Here is a 19,516-nt window from a genome sequence, read left to right as displayed (position 1 = left end):
AGACCTACGGGTCCATAGCTAGTAGCTAAGAAACTTCTTCTCTCTCTTTGATCTTCAATATTATGTTCTCAACATTCTTGGAGTTCTATCCAATGTAATCTTCTTTTGCGATGTGTTTGTTGGGATCCGATGAATTGTGGGTTTATGATGAATATTCATGAGAAGTAATTGAGTCTTTTATGAACTTTATTATGCATGATTATTATAGCTTTGTATTTCTCTCCAATCTATCTGTTTGGTTTGGCCAACTAGATTGATTTATCTTCAGTGGGAGAGGTGCTTTGTGATGGATTCAATCTTGCGGCGCTCTATATCCCAGTGACAGAAGGGCACAAGACACATACTTGTAATGTTTCCATTAAGGGTAAAACAATGGGGTTTATTCATATTGATTGGGTTTACTTTGTCTACATCACGTCATCTTGCTTAAAGCGTTACTCCGTTTTTCATTAAACTTAATACCATAGATGCATGTTGGATAGCGGTCGATTGGTGGAGTAATAGTAGTAGATGTAGGCAGGAGTTGGTCTACTTGTCTCAGGCGTGATGCCTATATACATGATCATTGCCTTGAATATTGTCATAACTATGTGCTTTTTTATTAATTGCCCAATAGTAATTTGTTCACCCACTGTATGCTATGTGTTCGAGAAAGAAGTCTCTAGTGAAAACTATGGCCCGCGGGTCTCCCTATATCATATTATAAATCTGTCGGGGTAAATGGCCACGGGTAGCCTAACCGACTACCCCTAGCTCTTCGGAAAATTTATCAGGCCTTTGGGCCTTCAAGCACTCCAAGCATTTGGGCCGCCTTCCCTGGCCGGCTACCACTAAAGCCGACTCCCGGAAGGTGACCCAGCCTCACCGACTTCTCCCCAGGACGACTACGGGGTGGCCGACTCCAAGAAGCCGACCAGGAAGGACGCCGACTCCTAGGAGCCGGCCAAGATCACATCCACCCCTCCATAACGGCGACGTGACAGGGTGTGGCCACAGCGTGGCCCATGACCCCCGAAGCCCGAGGCGGGCATGGCTACAGGAGGCCGTACGGGAGGGACGTCTCCCGTGCGGCTCGGCACTGTAGCCACGCTAGCCTCGACGTCATCCACGACCCACTCCTGTACGGCCCAAGGACTGCGGGCCCCTTCGGCCAGAGAGAGGCGTGAAGGCGGCCCGGCTTTTCCTAGTCGGCCAAGAGTATGGCCGGCCTCCAGAAGCCGGCTACTCCCTTCCTCGAAGCAGGAGCCCCATTAAGGAGACAAGACGAGGTGAGGCTACAGTGATAGCCCCCGAGGCGGCCCACTGTAGCCACGCTCACCTCGACGAAGCCCTCATCATCAGAGGCGCGGCTACAGTAAGCAGCCGCCGACAAAACCCTAGGCGGTGGGACCGGTCTGTCGACCAAGTAGCCGGCAGCCGGCGGAGAAGCCGGCGAGCGTAGACGCTGACGGCTGGGACCCGTTCCCAGTCGGATTACCATTGTACCCCCGGGGGGTAGGCCTATATAAACCCCCCGGAGCACCCATGCAAAGGGTTCGCTTCTAGGTTAACACCCACGCATAGCACACACACCATAGATAGAGAGAAGCAAGAGCTAGCCTTGTTCTTCTTCTCCCTTGATCTCAACAGCTCTAGGAGCGATTGTAGCTACCCTTTATCGATCTAGTGATCATGCGGAGACCCCGCAGAGCAGGACTAGGGGTGTTATCTCCTCGGAGAGCCCCGAACCTGGGTAAGATTCGCCGGCGTGCATGTCTTCGCCTCATCCCGTTTCCGGGCACCGGCGACGTTTTATTGGCTCCCACAATGATAAGCCATCCCTTGGCATATGTCGCACCAACCATCCGACATTTGGCGCCCACCGTGGGGCCAGGTGCACCGTCGTCCGGAGACCTGTTCTGGACGGGAACCCTCTTCCTTCCCCGCGAGCGCAGCCAGCCTGCTGCGCCCGATGGCGTTTGCCCCGACGCGCTGCAAGGCGTCGACGACGCCTACGCAACGAGCCGCCTCGCCGACCTGCTCGGCGAGACTCACATCTCCGACGAGCCTGCGTCCGACGCAGGCACCGACTACCCCGAGAGCTGCCTCGTCAGCCTCCTCGACCAACTTCACGTCTCCAGCGAGCCCGCTGCGGACATGGAGTCGGTTGGCTCCACCGACCCGATGCTCATCGACTCCGACGCCGCGTCGCTTGACGCCTACCCCTCCGACGTGGTGGTCTTCGACGACCCCCTCCCTCGAGCTGACAGCGGCAGCAGCGCTGTCACCGAAGTGCTGGTCATCAGCCACGTCTCCAACTCGGGCGAGAACGCCCGCGACGCTCAGCAAGCGGCGATGCACGACCTCTCCGTCCCCATCCCGGCCGACGTCGACGCCGAGACCCTGGAGGCACGCCGCCTTGCCCTCATCGCGGAGGGCAAGAAGATAGCCTCGATGAGACGCCTCACCGAGGCCCACCAGCGCGAAGTCGACCGCGCTGCCTTCGGCACGCCGCCGCCTAGCGGCCCGAGCCGAGCCGGCTTTGTCCAGAAGCGCGGCGCAGCCGTTGCCAGCATGCTGGGCGCAGATCGCCCCGTCTACGCCACCCCGCTCGAGAATCTGCGAGCCGCTCAGGCGGCTGCAGAGGAGCTCAATGGGCTGGGAGCCGACGAGCTCCCCTACATGACAAGACGGATCCAGCAGCTGATCGACGCAGCTGCAGAACGGCACGAAGCCGGCGCCCTAGCTGATAGCCATCCCCCGCGCCGGGAGCACGCCGCGACGTCCCGCTCGCCGACTGCGAGCGGCGCGCGCCAGAAGAAAGACAAGGAGCCGACTGCCAGCCGCAGCCAGACTCGCATTACCATCGAGCGCGACGCGGATGGCCGCCCTCGAGCTGTAGAGCACCAGGGAAACCTGCCTCCTCCCCCGCCTCGAAGAGAAAGACGCCTCACTCCACCGCCTGTCACCCATCCGACTCTTGGCGACCGACTCGGCCGCCGAGAAGGAGTCGGCGAAAACGACGCCCGCCACAGGATCGACCGCCCTGCTCGATCCTTGGCGCTAGAAGAAGAAGACGATGTCGGCCCGCCATGCTTTGGCCCCCGCATCCGCGACGAGCCCTTCCCCAAAGGGTTCTCGCTCCCCAGAGACACACCCAAGTACAACGGCTTGGTGAAGCCGGAAGATTGGCTCATCGACTACTCCACAGCCGTCAGCATCGCCAACGGCAATCGGCGCGTCGCCGTGAAGTACGTCCCCCTGATGTTGCAGGGCACGGCGCGCACATGGCTCAACAGCCTCAAGCCCCACAGCATCAACAGTTGGCTGGACTTCACCGAAGTTTTCGTCCGCAACTTCACCAGCACCTACAAGCGGCCTCCCAAGCCTCGCCAGCTCTCCCTCTGCGTCCAGGGGCCCAACGAGTCGACCCGCGACTACCTCACGCGATGGGCCGAGCTCCGCAACTCCTGCGAGGGAGTGCACGAGGTCCAGGCCATCGAGTATTTCACTGCCGGGTGCCGAGAGGGCACCCTCCTCAAGCACCGACTCCTCTGCGACGAGCCGGCTACCCTCGATGAGTTGCTGATCACTGCCGACAAGTATGCCACTGCCGACTCCTCCATGAAGACCGAGCTCCGAGTGGACGCCTCGGGGAAAGTAGTTGCTCCGGCTCCCAAGACGCCGGCTGGCGACCCTAACCGGCGCCCCTACCAGAACGACCACAAGCGCAAGGGCCCCATGCCGACTTCCTCCAGTCGGCAGGTGGCCACAATTGAAGACGAGCAGCCCGAAGAGCGGCCCGCTCCCAAGAAGAAGGGTGGCCGGCTGCCCTGGCAGCCGTCTTTCTCCTACGAACAAGCACTCGATGCTCCCTGCAAATTCCACAGCGGCGCGAAGCCGTCCAACCATACAACACGGAAATGCCACTGGCTCACCCGCATCACCAAGGGCGAAGGGATGGTGCCGCCTCCGCCTCCCGGCCCGCCGCCTCCAGCTCCCCAGCAGCTGGCGGCCCGGCCGGCAGTCGGCGCCATCCAAGACGAGTTCCCCGAAGCGCACGACGCCTACGTCGTCTTCACAAGTCAAGTCGATGACAAGCGCAGCCGACGCCGGCAGCACCAAGAAGTAAACGCAGTCGCCTCTAGCACCGCCGAGTTCATGCACTGGTTGGAAAAGCCCATCAGCTGGAGCCAGGCCGACCACCCAGAGGTGATGCCTTCCCCTGGCTCCTATGCTATGGTCTTGGACGTCACCCTTGCGACGGAGAGGCGAGCTGCCAGATTTTCCCGCGTCCTGATAGACGGCGGAAGCAGTATCAACATACTGTACCGCGATACCATGGACAAGCTGAACATCAAAGCGAAGCAGCTCATGCCGAGCCGCACCGTCTTCCATGGTATCGTACCCAGCCTATCTTGCTCTCCAATCGGCAAGATCAAGATGGATGTTCTCTTCGGAGACAAAGATCACTTTCGCCGGGAAGCAATATGGTTCGAGGTGGTGGATTTGGAGAGCCCCTATCATGCACTACTTGGCCGACCTGCCTTGGCCAAGTTCATGGCTGTGCCCCACTACGCCTACCTGAAGATGAAGATGCCGAGCTCGAAGGGGATCATCACGGTAGCCGGCGACTACAAGAAGTCCATCGAGTGTGCCATGGCCAGCAGCCGGCTGGCCGAGTCCCTCGTGGTGGCCGAAGAGAAGAAGATGTTGGAGCGGGTTGTGGCCATGGCCGGCAAGCAGCCGGCCTTGTCCCCCAACCCCAAGGATTGTGATGCGCAGGGCTCCTTCCAGCCTGCAAAAGAAACGAAGAAGATACCTCTAGACCCGGAGCACCCAGAGAGGTTCGCCGTGATTGGGGAGAGCTTGGACAGTAAATAGGAAGGCGAGCTCGTCGACTTCCTCCGTGAGAATCGAGACATCTTTGCATGGTCCCCAAAGGACATGCCGGGTGTCCCGAAGGATTTCGCCGAGCACAAATTACATGTCCGAGCTGATGCGAAGCCGGTCAAGCAACCCCTCCGCCGACTATCAGAAGAGAAGCGAAGAATCGTGGGAGAAGAGATAGCCCGGCTTCTTGCAGCCGGCTTCATCATGGAAGTGTTCTTTCCAGAATGGCTTGCCAATCCAGTTCTGGTTTTGAAGAAGAATAACAAGTGGCGCATGTGTATAGACTACACAAGTTTGAACAAGGCCTGCCCAAAGGATCCGTTTGCTTTGCCACAGATTGACCAAGTGATAGACTCCACAGCCGGATGCGAGCTGTTAAGTTTTTTGGATGCATACTCAGGGTATCATCAGATCAAGTTGGACCCGGCTGACCGCCTCAAGACTGCCTTCATCACACCCTTTGGAGCTTTCTGCTACCTGACAATGACATTCGGCTTGAGAAATGCCGGTGCCACTTTTCAGCGTTGCATGCAGAAATGTCTCTTGAAACAACTTGGCAGAAATGCCCACGTCTACGTAGACGACATTGTGGTGAAGACAGAGAAGCGCGGTACCTTGCTGGAAGACCTGAAGGAAACATTTGCCAACTTGCGCCGATTCCAGATCAAGCTCAACCCCGAGAAGTGCGTGTTCGGAGTGCCAGCCGGCCAGCTGCTAGGCTTCTTGGTCTCCGAACGCGGCATTGAGTGCAACCCTGTCAAGATCAAGGCCATCGAGAGGATGGAGATTCCCACCAAGCTGCGAGATGTGCAGAAGTTCACTGGCTGCTTAGCCTCCCTGAACCGTTTTATCAGCCGACTAGGAGAGAAGGCTCTCCCCCTGTACCGACTCATGAAGAAGTCCACTCACTTTGAGTGGAATGATCAAGCCGACCAAGCCTTCCATGAGTTGAAGAAAATGTTGACCACTCCGCCTGTCCTGGCTGCGCCGACTGAGAAGGAGCCCATGCTCCTCTACATCGCCGCGACAAGCCGAGTCGTCAGCACTGTTGTTGTGATCCAGCGCCCGGAGGAAGGCCGAGCCCAGCTGGTCCAGAGGCCGGTCTACTATCTCAGCGAAGTACTGTCCAGCTCAAAGCAAAACTACCCGCACTACCAGAAGATGTGCTATGGGGTGTACTTCGCTGCCAAGAAATTGAAGCCCTACTTCCAAGAGCACCCCATCACGGTCGTGTGCACTGCCCCGCTCGCCAAGATCATAGGCAGCCGGGATGCATCCGGCCGGGTGGCCAAATGGGCCATTGCCTTGGCGCCCTACACGATTTTCTATCAACCCCGCACCGCCATCAAGTCGCAAGCATTGGCCGACTTCCTCGTCGACTGGGCCGAGACCCAGTACTTACCGCCGGCTCCCGACTCTACCCATTGGCGGATGCACTTTGACGGGTCCAAGATGCGCACCGGCTTGGGAGCCGGCATCGTCCTCACCTCTCCCAAAGGCGACAAGCTCAAGTACACGCTGCAGATCCACTTCGCCGCCTCCAACAACGTGGCCGAGTACGAGGCGCTCATACATGGGCTCCGGCTAGCCAAAGAACTCGGCATACGCCGGATCCTGTGCTACGGCGACTCAGACTTGGTGGTCCAGCAATCATCTGGCGACTGGGACGCCAAGGACGCGAACATGGCGAGCTACCGTTTCCTCGTCCAGCAGATGAGCGGATACTTTGAAGGGTGCGAGTTCCTTCACGTGCCAAGGGCCGACAACGACCAAGCAAATGCCCTAGCACGGATCGGCTCCACCCGACAAGCCATACCGACTGGCGTCTCCCTCCAGCGCCTCCTCAAGCCGTCCATCAAGCCGTCTCCAGAGTCGGACTCCATCTTCGTACCGCCTGCGCTAGAAACAGCCGGATCCGGCTCAAGAAATCCCGCAGGCGGCACGGGGACTTCGACGACTGCCCCGGGGACTGACGTAGTCGCACCCGGCCCAGGGACTTCAGAACCCGGCCCGGGGACTGCAGCAGTCGGCCCGGGGACTGCAACGACACAAGAAGCGGTGGTCGACTCCGATGCAACACCCAACCCACCCACCCGAGTCATGGTGGCCACATTAACAGCAGACGAAGTCACAGCTCCCTCATGGGCCCAGCCCATCCTCAAGTTCCTAGTCAGCAGAGAGCTGCCGGCTGATGAGATCGCAACAAGACTAGTGCAACGACGAGCCGCAGCATACACAATAATCAACAGGGAGCTCGTGAAGCGCAGCGTCACTGGAGTCTTCCAGCGTTGCGTCGAGCCAGAAAAAGGAGTGGCAATCCTCAAAGACATCCACACAGGCGAATGCGGCCATCACGCCGCCTCAAGATCCCTCGTGGCCAAGGCTTTCCGCCATGGGTTCTTCTGGTCGACTGCCTTGGAGGATGCTAAAGAAATGGTCAAGAGCTGCAGAGGATGTCAAGTCTTCAGTTCCAAACAACACCTGCCGGCTTCTGCCCTCAAGACCATTCCCCTCACTTGGCCTTTTGCCGTCTGGGGACTGGACATGGTGGGCCCTTTCAAGACAGCCCGCGGTGGCATGACACATCTACTCGTCGCAGTGGACAAGTTCACAAAGTGGATCGAAGCCAAGCCAATTAAGAAGCTGAACGGGCTGACTGCCGTGACATTCATCACCGACATCACTACTCGGTACGGCGTGCCGCACAGCATCATCACCGACAACAGCACGAACTTCGCCCAAGGCGCACTGGCACGTTTCTGCGCGACACAGGGCATCCGACTGGACTTAGCGTCCGTTGCCCACCCGCAGTCAAACGGCCAGGTCGAGCGAGCAAATGGACTTATCCTCTCCGGCATCAAGCCCCGACTGGTTGTACCACTGGAGCGATCGGCCGGCTGCTGGCTCGAAGAGCTGCCGGCTGTCCTCTGGAGTCTGCGCACTACACCCAACAAGTCAACCGGCTTCACTCCATTCTTCCTTGTGTACGGTGCCGAGGCTGTCATCCCAATAGACATCGAGTTCGACTCGCCTCGGATCACCATGTACACGGAGGAGGAAGCCAAAGAAGCAAGAGAAGACGGCGTCAACCTACTGGAAGAAGGCCGGCTGTTTGCCCTCAGCCGGTCCGCCATCTACCAGCAAGGCCTGCGCCGCTACTACAACCGCAAGGTCAAGCCAAGATCCTTCCAAGAGGGCGACCTTGTGCTCCGGCTGATCCAGTGAACAGCCGGCCAGCACAAGCTCTTGTCCCCTTGGGAAGGCCCCTTCGTCGTCAGCAAGGCACTCGGCAACGACTCCTACTACTTGATCGACGCGCAAAAGCCAAGAGCACGCAAGAGAGACGACTCCGGCAAGGAGTCGGAGCGACCATGGAACGCAAACCTCCTAAGACGATTTTACAGCTGAAAAGCAGTATGTATCACGCTACCCCTTTTGTATTAAGTACAAACCAACAGGCCCCCCGAACAGTACTCGGGGACTGCCTTTTATTTATCTATGAATGACGAGTGTCATATCCATGAATGTATTATTACATTTTGAATTCTTGTCCGGCACCGGGTCCGACTAGTCGGCCCGGGGACTGGCCGCCTTGAGCTATATTCAAAGTTCTTCCCGAAGTCAGCAAAGTAGTGCGCCGGCTCCCAAGTCCTCTCTTGTTGAAAGTCACAGCTCAAAGAACTGACTGTCCGACTAGCAAGAGAGAAGACAGAAAGGACGCCCACACGAAAAACGGCTAAGGAACAACTAACCTATATAGCAAAGAGACGGCCTCCAAATATGCCTGCCGGCTGTGGAAACAGCCGGCTGGCCGGCTTCCTAAAAAACTTAGCTTAAGTCCGGCAAAGCTAAAAGTACTTCCCCCTCCCCAATCGGCCAGGCACTCCCCGGCTACAGGCAGAGCAACTGTTTGACTAGGGAGGCGGCAACCAAGGGAGGGCGGCAAAGGAAAAAAGCAGAAGGACAAAAGCGAAAGTACAAGGAAAGACTGATTGCATAACTTACATACATAAAGCCGCCCACAGGCTGGCAACAGACTTGAGTTTGAATACACCCAGTGGGTGGAATTGTGCAGACTTAACCAAACATTGTTCAAAAGTAATAAGACAGGAAAACAAAAAAAAGAAGACTAAGGCGCGATAGGAAGGCCGAGCTGGTCGGTGAAGGCGGCCTCGCCGGCTGAAGGAGCAGCCGCCTAGCTGGTCCCGGCTTGACAACCTCCCGCGGCAGGAGACGCACTCGCACGCGACGTAGTGTTGGAGGCGCGGTCAGGCTGGCCGGCTACTCCGCCAGCCGGCTCGGCGTCTTCACCCTCCTCCTCCTCCTCTTCGCCCTCGTCGCTGGAGTCGATCTCCTCCGCCGAGTCCTCGCCGTACGCCGGGTCCAACCCGAACCAATCTTCCGGCTGGGCGACTCCATTGTCGTCCACCTCGGGGGCGAAGACGTTGGTGTCGGTGTAGTCGGCGATCGCTGAAGCCCGCCGAATGATGGCCGGCCGCGCTGGCTCCAGCTCCGTGTCGGCTTGCTGCCGCCAGGTAGCCAGCTGGTCCAGGTTCAGGCCGGGATACCAAGCCTTGACGAACTCCAGCGCCCGCCTGGCGCCGGAGCGAGCTGCTGACGCCTTCCAAGCCTCGAAGCGGCCGACTGCCACCTCCAGCCAGTCGGCGGTCCGACTGGGGGTGCGAGGGACCACTTGGCCGGGCCAGAGGGCGGCCAAGACCTGCGATCCCGCGCGCTGAAGCCGGCGAAGCAGCCTGTGAGCCGGCTGGATGCGAGCCTGGATTGCCAGGAGCTGTTCTTCCAGCGAGCGGCCGGCGGTTGGCGAGATCTCGAAGCCGGCTTGCCTCTTCGCCTGGCGACGGGCTTCGATGGCCTGGTTGGCGGCAGTTGAGTAGCCAGGGAGAAAAGAACAGAAAAACACCGAAATCAGAAAAACAAGCCAAAGTGGCAGATGGCAAGAAAGGACGAAGGGGTAGACGACTTACCGTCAACTAGATCCTCAATCTGGCCATAGCCGGAGACCAGAGTCTGCCTGGCCTCTGCCCAGCCGGCCGCCTCCGTCTCGAACTCGGCCTGGAGGGTGGCTTCGCGATCCTGCGCAGCCTTCAGCGCCGCCTTGTGGCCTTCCTCCTTGTCGGCCAGCTTCTTGACCAGGCGGTCGCGCTCCTGCACCAAGGCGGCGAGCTCCGCGTCCTTGGCACGAAGAGCAGTCTGGGACTCCCCCAGCTGTGCCCTCAGACCGGCGTTGGCCGCTGCAGAGATAGAAGAAGAAGAAGAACAATGAGAAATCATCAAGGAAGATCCGAGCCGACTGCTCAGCAGTCGGCCCGAATCTCGGGGACTACACCCAGTGGGTGCGCTGACGCGCCCCCACATGAGATAAAGATCAAGTCACATACCTCGGATCTTAGTAAGATCGGCGGCCTTCTGAGTCAGCTCCCGAGCCTGGGAGTTGAAGGCGGCCGCTCGGAGGTTGTGGTAGTCCTGCAAGACGGACAGAAGACCGAAGTGAGAACAAAAGCAGCAAAGACAAAATCTCCAAGAAGTTCCAAGCTGCCTGCTCAGCAGCCGACTCGGAACTCGGGGACTACACCCAGTGGGTGCGTTGACGTGCCCCCACGAGAGAAATCAAGAACAAGATAGGAATGCTAACCCGGATGGCTGCCCGCGTTGCGAGGAATTCGTCGGTGAACTGCCTCAGCGCCGCGGCTTGGCTTTGGAGCCGGGTCCGGACGTCTTGTGCAGCGACGTTCACCACGGCTGTTCCTCCGCCCGGCGTCCACCCCGAGGTAGCGCTGGCCGCCTCCGCGTCTCGGGCCGACGAGCTGGAGCCCACGGCCGGCTGTGGCTCCGACGCAGCCTTCTGCGGCTCCGACGCGGCCTTCCCTGCACGCCGGCTTGGCGGAACCCGGACCGCCACCTCAGCTCCCGCGGCCGGCTCGCCCTCCGCCGACTGTGCGGGCGCAGGCTCAGGCTGGCCGCCTTGGGCCGCCCTAGTCGGAGGAGTCGGGCCCGGCGCCTCCCCCAAGATGATGACGTCATCGCCGCTTCCTCCCAGCCCCGGCTGGGAACCGCTGGCTCCCCCTGGCGAGGGATCCACGTCCCCTGGCGCCATGGTGCGCAGGGGGGTGACCATCAAAGCCTCCCCTGCCGCCGCCTCGGCCTCGGCCTCTGCCTGGGCCTTGGCTGCGGCCTCGGCGAGCGCCTTCACCGCCTCCTCCTCCCGAGCTGCCTGGGCGGCGGCTGCCCTCCGTGCCTCCGCCTCCCGCGCTTCCTGCTCCTCCCGCACCTCCCGCGCGTTCCTTTCCGTCGCCTCCAGGAGGGCGGCGCGGGGATCTACGCGGCGGGTGGTGCTCCCAGAGCCCCCTGGCGACTCGACGACGGAGCCGGCAGCCGCCCGCTCAAGTGACAGCGGAGCTCTGACCGTTGAAAAAGAAGACGAAGGTTCAAGAACCACCCAAGAAAAGAAAGAAGGAGAGTACATAGAAAGAGAGAACTTACGCCGACACAGTCTGCGGCTGCTTCACCACTTTGCGGAAGCAAGCCGCCTTCGCGGCCGCCTCCTCCCGCCTGGTGGCTGCCGCCCCACCCCTGGGCTTCTTCGTCCGGCTGCCAAACATGCCCTGGGCAGCGCGACGTTTCTGGCCTCTACCCCGAGCAGGCTGCGCGCCGGAGGAGCCTGCGCCACGTCCGGATGCCGGCTGGCGGCGCGGGACGGCTTCGGTTTCATCCTCGTCCGGCCAGTCGTCGAAGGTAGCGGTGAACCCGGAGCCGCCTGCTTCGCCGCCGGCTTGGCAACCGGCCGGCTCGACGGCATCCTCCATATGGACCGCCCCCAGGTCGGGGTCCTCCTGGTCGTGTTCGGTCCGGTCAGGGACGAAGCGGCGCTCCACGTCTGTCCCGCCGGCCGGCCGAAGCAGAGGACTCTGTCAAAAGAGCAAGCCGACTGAGTTAGAGCCGGCCCAGAGGAACTCGGCGACAAAGCTGAGAGAGAGAGAGAGAGAGAGAAAGAGACGAGGGGAGCGTACCGTAGGCGGAGGATTGGCATGGCTATATGGCTCCTTGCCGAATTGCCAGTCTTCGGAAAGTTGGCAGTTGGCGAGGTAATTCACCATGTCGGCGGCGTCGTGCTGCGGCATCTCCTTGGTGCACATTCGGCTCGGATCGAGCTGGCCGCTCATCTGACAGATCAGATGAGGCCGGCTCTGGAGCGGAAGGACCCGGCGCGTGACGAACGCGGCCAGGAGGTCGGGCCCCGTCAGGCCCTCCGACTGGACCATCACCCGCAGGCGGGCGATGGCGGCGTTTCCTGCCTGCGACAGCGTCACGGCCCGGAAGGACCACTGGGGCAGCCTGCCCGCCGGTGGGCCGGCTACGTAGGCCGGCAAGTTGAGGTAGTCGCCCCGGGGAGCGATGCTCCGCACATAGAAGTATGACTTCTGTCACTTCTTCACCGATTGGATCAGCGTGATGATGGGGAAGGGGTTGTCGGCGCCTGATCTCCGCGACGCGATGAAGGCGCCGGTCTGAGCCGGCACGCCCCGCACGCGCGTGCCCAGCTTCGACTGGAAGAACTCCCCCCAGAGCTCGAGGGTGGGGAGGACGCCAAGATAGCCCTCGCACAGGGTGACGAAGGCCAACAGCAGCACCACCGCGTTGGGGGTGAGGTGGTGCGGCTGGAGCTGATAGAATTCCAGCCAGGAGCGGAAGAAGGCGCTCACTGGCAGCCGAAGCCGCGCAGGAAGTGCGAGCGGAAGACCACCCGCTCGCCCTCCTGCGGCGCCGGCCTGATTTTCTTCTCCGGCGCGAGGCGGACCTCCACTTTGTCCGCGCTGGGCAGACACCGGGTGTCGCGGAGGAAGTCGATGTGGTCGTTATGGACGATGGAGCCGTCCCAATCCCCGCCAAGCTGCTCTACGTGGGGAGGCATAGCGGAAGCTAGCACGGCGGCGGAGGAGCGTGCGGAGGAAGAGCGCGGCGGCGAGGCGCTGTCGCGAGAACGAGCAAGGCAAGAAGACGGTGGAAGTAGGAGGAGCGTGCGAGGGCCTGCCGCCCTCCACCTCCCCCTACTTATAGCCTCACGCGGCCGAAGAGGCCGGACGTGGGGGGAGACGTGGGATTAACTGCGCCCGCTCCCCCCACGTCTCGCGTTTATTACGCATAAGTGCGAGCCGAAACTGCCGCACGGAACGTGCGGGCGGTTTCGGGATACAAAGGATCCACGCCTGGGCCGGGGCGCGGGCGTGGCGGGCCCCCTCCCTGCGGCGACGTCCCGTCACGCGCGTGGGTTGGCAGGCTTTCCGGCCATGTGGCACGCCAACGGCCCAAGGCCGGCCCGCGGCCCGGTGCACGTGCCTGCGGGTTCCCGCCCCCCGACTCCAGAAGAATTCGACTAAGGCGGCGCGCCTGACCAAGGCCGGCTCCCAACTGCCGGCTTGTCATGATAGGAAGCTGATCGAGCTTCTTGAACCCCACTCCACCTCGAAGCCCAATCAGCTTCGGGGACTACTGTCAGGGTAAATGGCCACGGGTAGCCTAACCGACTACCCCTGGCTCTTCAGAAAATTTATCAGGCCTTTGGGCCTTCAAGCACTCCAAGCATTTGGGCCGCCTTCCCTGGCCGGCTACCACTAAAGCCGACTCCCGGAAGGCGACCCAGCCTCACCGACTCCTCCCCAGGACGACTACGGGGTGGCCGACTCGAAGAAGCCGACCAGGAAGGACGCCGACTCCTAGGAGCCGGCCAAGATCACATCCACCCCTCCATAACAGCGACGTGACGGGGTGTGGCCACAGTGCGGCCCATGACCCCCGAAGCCCGAGGCGGGCATGGCTACAGGAGGCCGTACGGGAGGGACGTCTCCCGTGCGGCTCGGCACTGTAGCCACGCTAGCCTCGACGTCATCCACGACCCACTCCTGTACGGCCCAAGGACTGCGGGCCCCTTCAGCCAGAGAGAGGCGTGAAGGCGGCCCGGCTTTTCCTAGTCGGCCAAGAGTATGGCCGGCCTCCAGAAGCCGGCTACTCCCTTCCTCGAAGCAGGAGCCCCATTAAGGAGACAAGACGAGGTGAGGCTACAGTGATAGCCCCCGAGGCGGCCCACTATAGCCACGCTCACCTCGACGAAGCCCTCATCATCAGAGGCGCGGCTACAGTAAGCAGCCGCCGACAAAACCCTAGGCGATGGGACCGGCCTGTCGACCAAGTAGCCGGCAGCCGGCGGGACCCACCAGCCAGCGGGACCCAGCAGCCGGCGGAGAAGCCGGCGAGCGTAGACGCTGACGGCTGGGACCCGTTCCCAGTCGGATTACCATTGTACCCCCGGGGGGTAGGCCTATATAAACCCCCCGGAGCACCCATGCAAAGGGTTCGCTTCTAGGTTAACACCCACGCATAGCACACACACCATAGATAGAGAGAAGCAAGAGCTAGCCTTGTTCTTCTTCTCCCTTGATCTCAACAGCTCTAGGAGCGATTGTAGCTACCCTTTATCGATCTAGTGATCATGCAGAGACCCCGCAGAGCAGGACTAGGGGTGTTATCTCCTCGGAGAGCCCCGAACCTGGGTAAGATTCGCCGGCGTGCTTGTCTTCGCCTCATCCCGTTTCCGGGCACCGGCGACGTTTTATTGGCTCCCACAATGATAAGCCATCCCTTGGCATATGTCGCACCAACCACCCGACAAAATCCGAAATACCTTTGCTGCAATTTTATATCTTTTATTTTGTTTTGTAATTTATCCATCTACCTATAAAAGATTTGATCCTTGTAAATACCGAGTTCAAGGGGATTGTTAACCCTCTTGCGCGCGTTGGGTGCAAGTATTTCCTTTTTGTGTGCTGGTGTTGTTCACGAGGCTTTGTTTGATTCTCCTATTGGTTCGATAAACCTTGGTTCTCACTAAGGGAAATACTTATCTCTACTATACTGCATTTCCCTTCTTTTTGGGGAAAATCCCAACGCAGCTCACAAGTAGTAGGAAGAATTTCTGGCGCCGTTGCCGGGGGGACATCATCAAAATCTATCAAGTACCTACACACAAACTATCATCTACTTGCTCTAATTTTTATTTGCCTCTCTTTTTCATCTCCCTCCACTTTTCATAAAAAAACAAAAACACAAAAATAGTTTACTTTGCTTGCTTGCTTTTATTGCCTTCATGACTCAAGAACAGAAAGTAAAAGCACAAACTGAAGATAAATATGGATCCTTGTCCACTTGCTAATCTTTTCAAACTTGCTGCTTATCGTAAACCAATAGATAATAATGAAGAAGTTATACAAGTAAATTCTATTATGATACATTTATTGAATGAAAAGCATGATTGCAATGGCGTTAATATGAATTCTATGAAAGTCAATTGTGCTAATGATCATGATTGGGGTGATGATGTTTCTTTTGATCTTGAAAATTTATTTAAACGTCATAATGAATCTATTATTGATAATGAAATTTGCAATAGTATTGAAAGTGGGTTTGGAAGAGTGTCAACTTTAGGTAAAAAGAATCGCGCATATTTGGAGAGTGTTCGATCTTATGATTTTTTTGATAAAAGTGGGTTTGGAGAGGTCATGACTTTAGTTAATGCTAATCCCACTAACTCTTTTATGCATGTGGATCATGGAGAGAATATTTTGATAGATAGCTATATTTTTGAATTTGAATATGATCCTACATGTAATTATTTTGAGAGAGGGAAGTATGCTTATAGAAATCTTCATGTTACTGAATTACCTCTCTTCATGTTAAAACTAATAATGCATTATTCTTTCTTGCATATGCTAGATATTGCTTGTCTTGACAATTTGTTTGCTTATAAAATGCCTATGCATAGGAAGTATGTTAGACTTAAATGTGTTTCTCACATGTTTTATGAAGCTCTCTTTGTGCTTCATTTCTTGTCTTTCATGTGAGTATCATGGAAACCTCAAAGCCTATCTTAATGGCTATAAAGAAAGAGCTTGTTGGGAGACAATCCAATACTTTTTTCTTTCTGTTCTTGAGTGTTCACACAATTATTATTAATGTTATGATTGTGTTTTTATGTTTTAATTAGTGTTTGTGCCAAGTAAATTCTTTGCGGTGATTTTGGTTGATAGTTGACTTGTTTTTGTGAAAAAACAGAAACTTTTGCGCCTAGTATTGGAATTTTCATAATTCATTGGAACGTGATAAAATTCTGATTTTTCACACATTATTGATATAAAAATTGCCCACGTTGTCCTAATTGTTCGGAATTTTGGAGTTACATGATACGTCCATTTTGCATCATATTTTCCTACTGTTATTTATAGTGTTTTTATTCATTATACACTACTAGGAGAAAGCCTACTAGTAGCGCTTGAAATACATATAGCAGTAGTGCTGGTCCAGCGCTACTGCTACCGCGCTACAGCTAAGTTGTAGCAGTAGCGCTGCCCTGACCAACACTACTGCTAACTATCTGTAGTGCTGCAGCAACGCAAGCGCTGTTGCTAATCCACAGCTGCTGCTAGATGCCTTCCAGCGCTGCTGCTAGTATTCCTGCTTTCACGGATTTATACCCCCTCTACGTATTTGTGATGTATTTGTACACGCTCTATACAGTAGTTTCATCAGATCATAATAAACATACACTATTCTCATCATATCATACACATACAATAGTCTCGTCATACCATCATCATCATCATCATCATTCAACACAAATATCATCACATCTCGAAAATAGCGATACACAAGTCATGTCATGTCTCGAATAAGTGCAACTGCATGGTCATGGCACACACACAAGTTTCATCATCTCTATCTAAACCATGATGTAGAAGAGAAGAGCGATCACCATGAGCAAGAGCGCGACTATGTAGTACTTGAGGCATCGGCGGTTCCGCCCCCGCTCTTGCCGGAGCGTCCACCTCAAGTAACTACTTTCCGCTTCGGCTCTGCTGTCGAACCCTCTGTGGCTAGCATCTGGGTACTTGTCCACCTGGGCCTGAGCGTCTGGCCAGTGGTCGTAGACTCCTTGAACCCTCCCAACGAACACGACGTAGCAGTCCTTCGCCATCTCTGATCTATGTACCTCGACAGTTGATGAATTCAACGATAATATGCAACATAATGTACTTAAGAAAACAAAGAGGCATAATTAGCAAAATACAAGAAACCTATAGTAAACATAAATAACGAAGTTCCTCATACCCAAACTAATTAACTAGAGCGATCTATGCTAGTTTAGGAGGACGGTTTAATTACATCACAAAGTTTCTCTGCGCATAAAATTCAAAGTTTTGCCATAGAAAGACAGTACGTAGTGACACGTTGTCATCGACAATCAGTCCTCCATGTCAGCGGTCCAATCTTCATAGTCAGAGAGGAAGCACCCGAGCTGCTTGAAAGGCTTCAGGTCCATACGCTGAGTGAGTAGCAGTGCTCGGACATCTTCCCGCGTGATTGGCCCATGGTAGAACATCCCTGTTGCTTCGATGACCTGCTTCATGATCACTTGGGCAAGTTCATACTGTAGGTGATAAAACTCAGCTCGGATTCGATGATCCGGTGTCTTTCCTATGCTTGTGGCCCAGTTGACAATCTCGGCATCGTTGGTAGTAGCTGACATGCGAAGGCGTTGATTATCCCTTATGTACTCGATCAGGTGATGCATGAGGTAGAATCCATCAGCCTTACTGGTGTACGGTTGCTGGATGCAGCAGAAGTCGGTCTTATGGCCGAAACCCAGCCCGATCTTCCTGTGCTTTTTCACCTTGATATATCCACCAGACAGGCTGAAGGTTAACAGGGCATTATCGAGAACACTCTTGATGTGCGTGTAATCATTTTTTCTTGAGGTTCTTAGATGAGTCCAAGTACATAGCATGGGACTATTCTGGGTACAGAATGATGAGGACCCCCCCCGGTTGCTCAAAATAAGTACACCTCAAATTAGCCTCCATGCTTGCAAAGGAATGATTAAAACTTACAAAAGGATACATGCAGATGAATTACGTGGGATGGTAAGGCAGGAGAATCGCTTCCTTGTCCTTATTAGTGTACATGAACTCGGCGATGTACTTGCTCGCATAGTCACGGTGCTCTTTGCAAACTGCCAAGAAGCTCTCGTGCATATAGTAAGGGTCCGCGACACAGATATATTTTATGTTCTCGCGCCTGATGAAGAAGTCGAGATACAGTGCATACATGCGGATGAACTGGAAATCCAGCTAGGTCATGTGGAACATGTCGTAGATGTAGTCAAATCACAGGATGAACTTATCCGCGGGCCATCTCTCGACGTACAACTTCCCACCTGGCACCTGAGCCGCTTAAAGTGGGTATCCTGGTTTTTCTGCGATGACAAGGCTTTTCTCTCTGGCCAGCACATCTTCATGGAGTCTCCTTAGATCATTGTTCAGTATGTGCTCTAGTGCTTTGGCAGGTAGGATCGGGTAGCCGGCGACATGGAAACGCTCCGCACCTTCGACAGGTATTCTGTCTACCACCCGGGGCTTCAGAGGCGTCTGGCTTCTTGAAGCAGCTCTGGCGCCTTTAGGGCCTTTCCTGTCCGGTCTCCTCCTTTGCTTCTTGGCGGGTGGCAGTAGTGAGCCCACCATACCTTCCCTAACCACCACCCAGTGTTGTCGGGCTAATCAGTGAACGGCCCTCGGGTTGTTGCTGGGTAGAGGCGGCATCTGGAGGCGTATCCTACGAGGATCGCTTGAAGATAGACTTTTTGCATTCCGCCTTAGGACGTTCCGGCTCCGGCAAATCATGCAACATCAAGTCATCATCTCCACGCTCATAGCTTGAGTCTTCGTCATCTTGAGCCACCAATCCTCCATCATCATAGGCGGTATTGGAATACTTGTCTGGGTCATTATCCTCCTCCTCCATGTCATCATCAGCATTTGCTTCTTCGACAACGGGGGCAACGTCATCTGGCACTAATGGAGGCTCTCCCTCGCGTCATCCGCTATCACCTGCCACGACAGGTGCAGGTAATTTGGTAGGTGGGGTGGTGTTCATACCTTCTTGAGAAGCTGTCGTTGGTGTGATACTGGGCGCCTCGACACGAAGAAGAGTATTCGGCCAAGGCAAGAACCAGCTCTTGCATGCGCCAATCCGCTTAGGGGTCTCCTCGTCATCAACTAGTACCGGAGGAGGCAAATCCTCGAAGCCCGCTAAGACACTGGCCGTGTTAACCTTGAAGACGCCATCAGGCATCTCTCGGTTGTGGAACATGCGGTCCTTGGGCTTCACGATCATTGCCTTTCCCACGACCACCTTTTGGCCCTTGATGTCGTAGAGTAGGGTGCACGGGGTATTGTCAGCCTATGAAGAAGACATGTCTGCGACGTCAAACATCCGAAAGGCAACTGAACGGAAGACTATAGACATGCTGGTGAAAAGGGTATGACGCGTAATTACCGTGAGGACGTCGAGCTCAGCCATAGCCGAAGGCCCGCCGAGCATGCCAGAGACAGAGGTCGGGCTGCTATGAACAGCAGCGGGACCTTTTGCGGTTACTTCAGCAGGTGCTGGTGGTGTGATGGTCACCGAATTGCACCCGACGTAGCTGGGAATGGGAAAGTCCTCTGGCCCTTCATTTTGATTGCTCTTCGACCAATCGATAATTGTCGGAATCAAGCTGGTGATAATTGAAGATTGGAAG

This window comes from Triticum aestivum, chromosome 6D (genome assembly GCF_018294505.1).
Source record: "Triticum aestivum cultivar Chinese Spring chromosome 6D, IWGSC CS RefSeq v2.1, whole genome shotgun sequence".
In the NCBI taxonomy this organism is placed as follows: Eukaryota; Viridiplantae; Streptophyta; class Magnoliopsida; order Poales; family Poaceae; genus Triticum; species Triticum aestivum.
The sequence above is the reverse complement of the archived record's forward strand: the minus strand, read 5'-3'. Positions refer to the sequence as shown.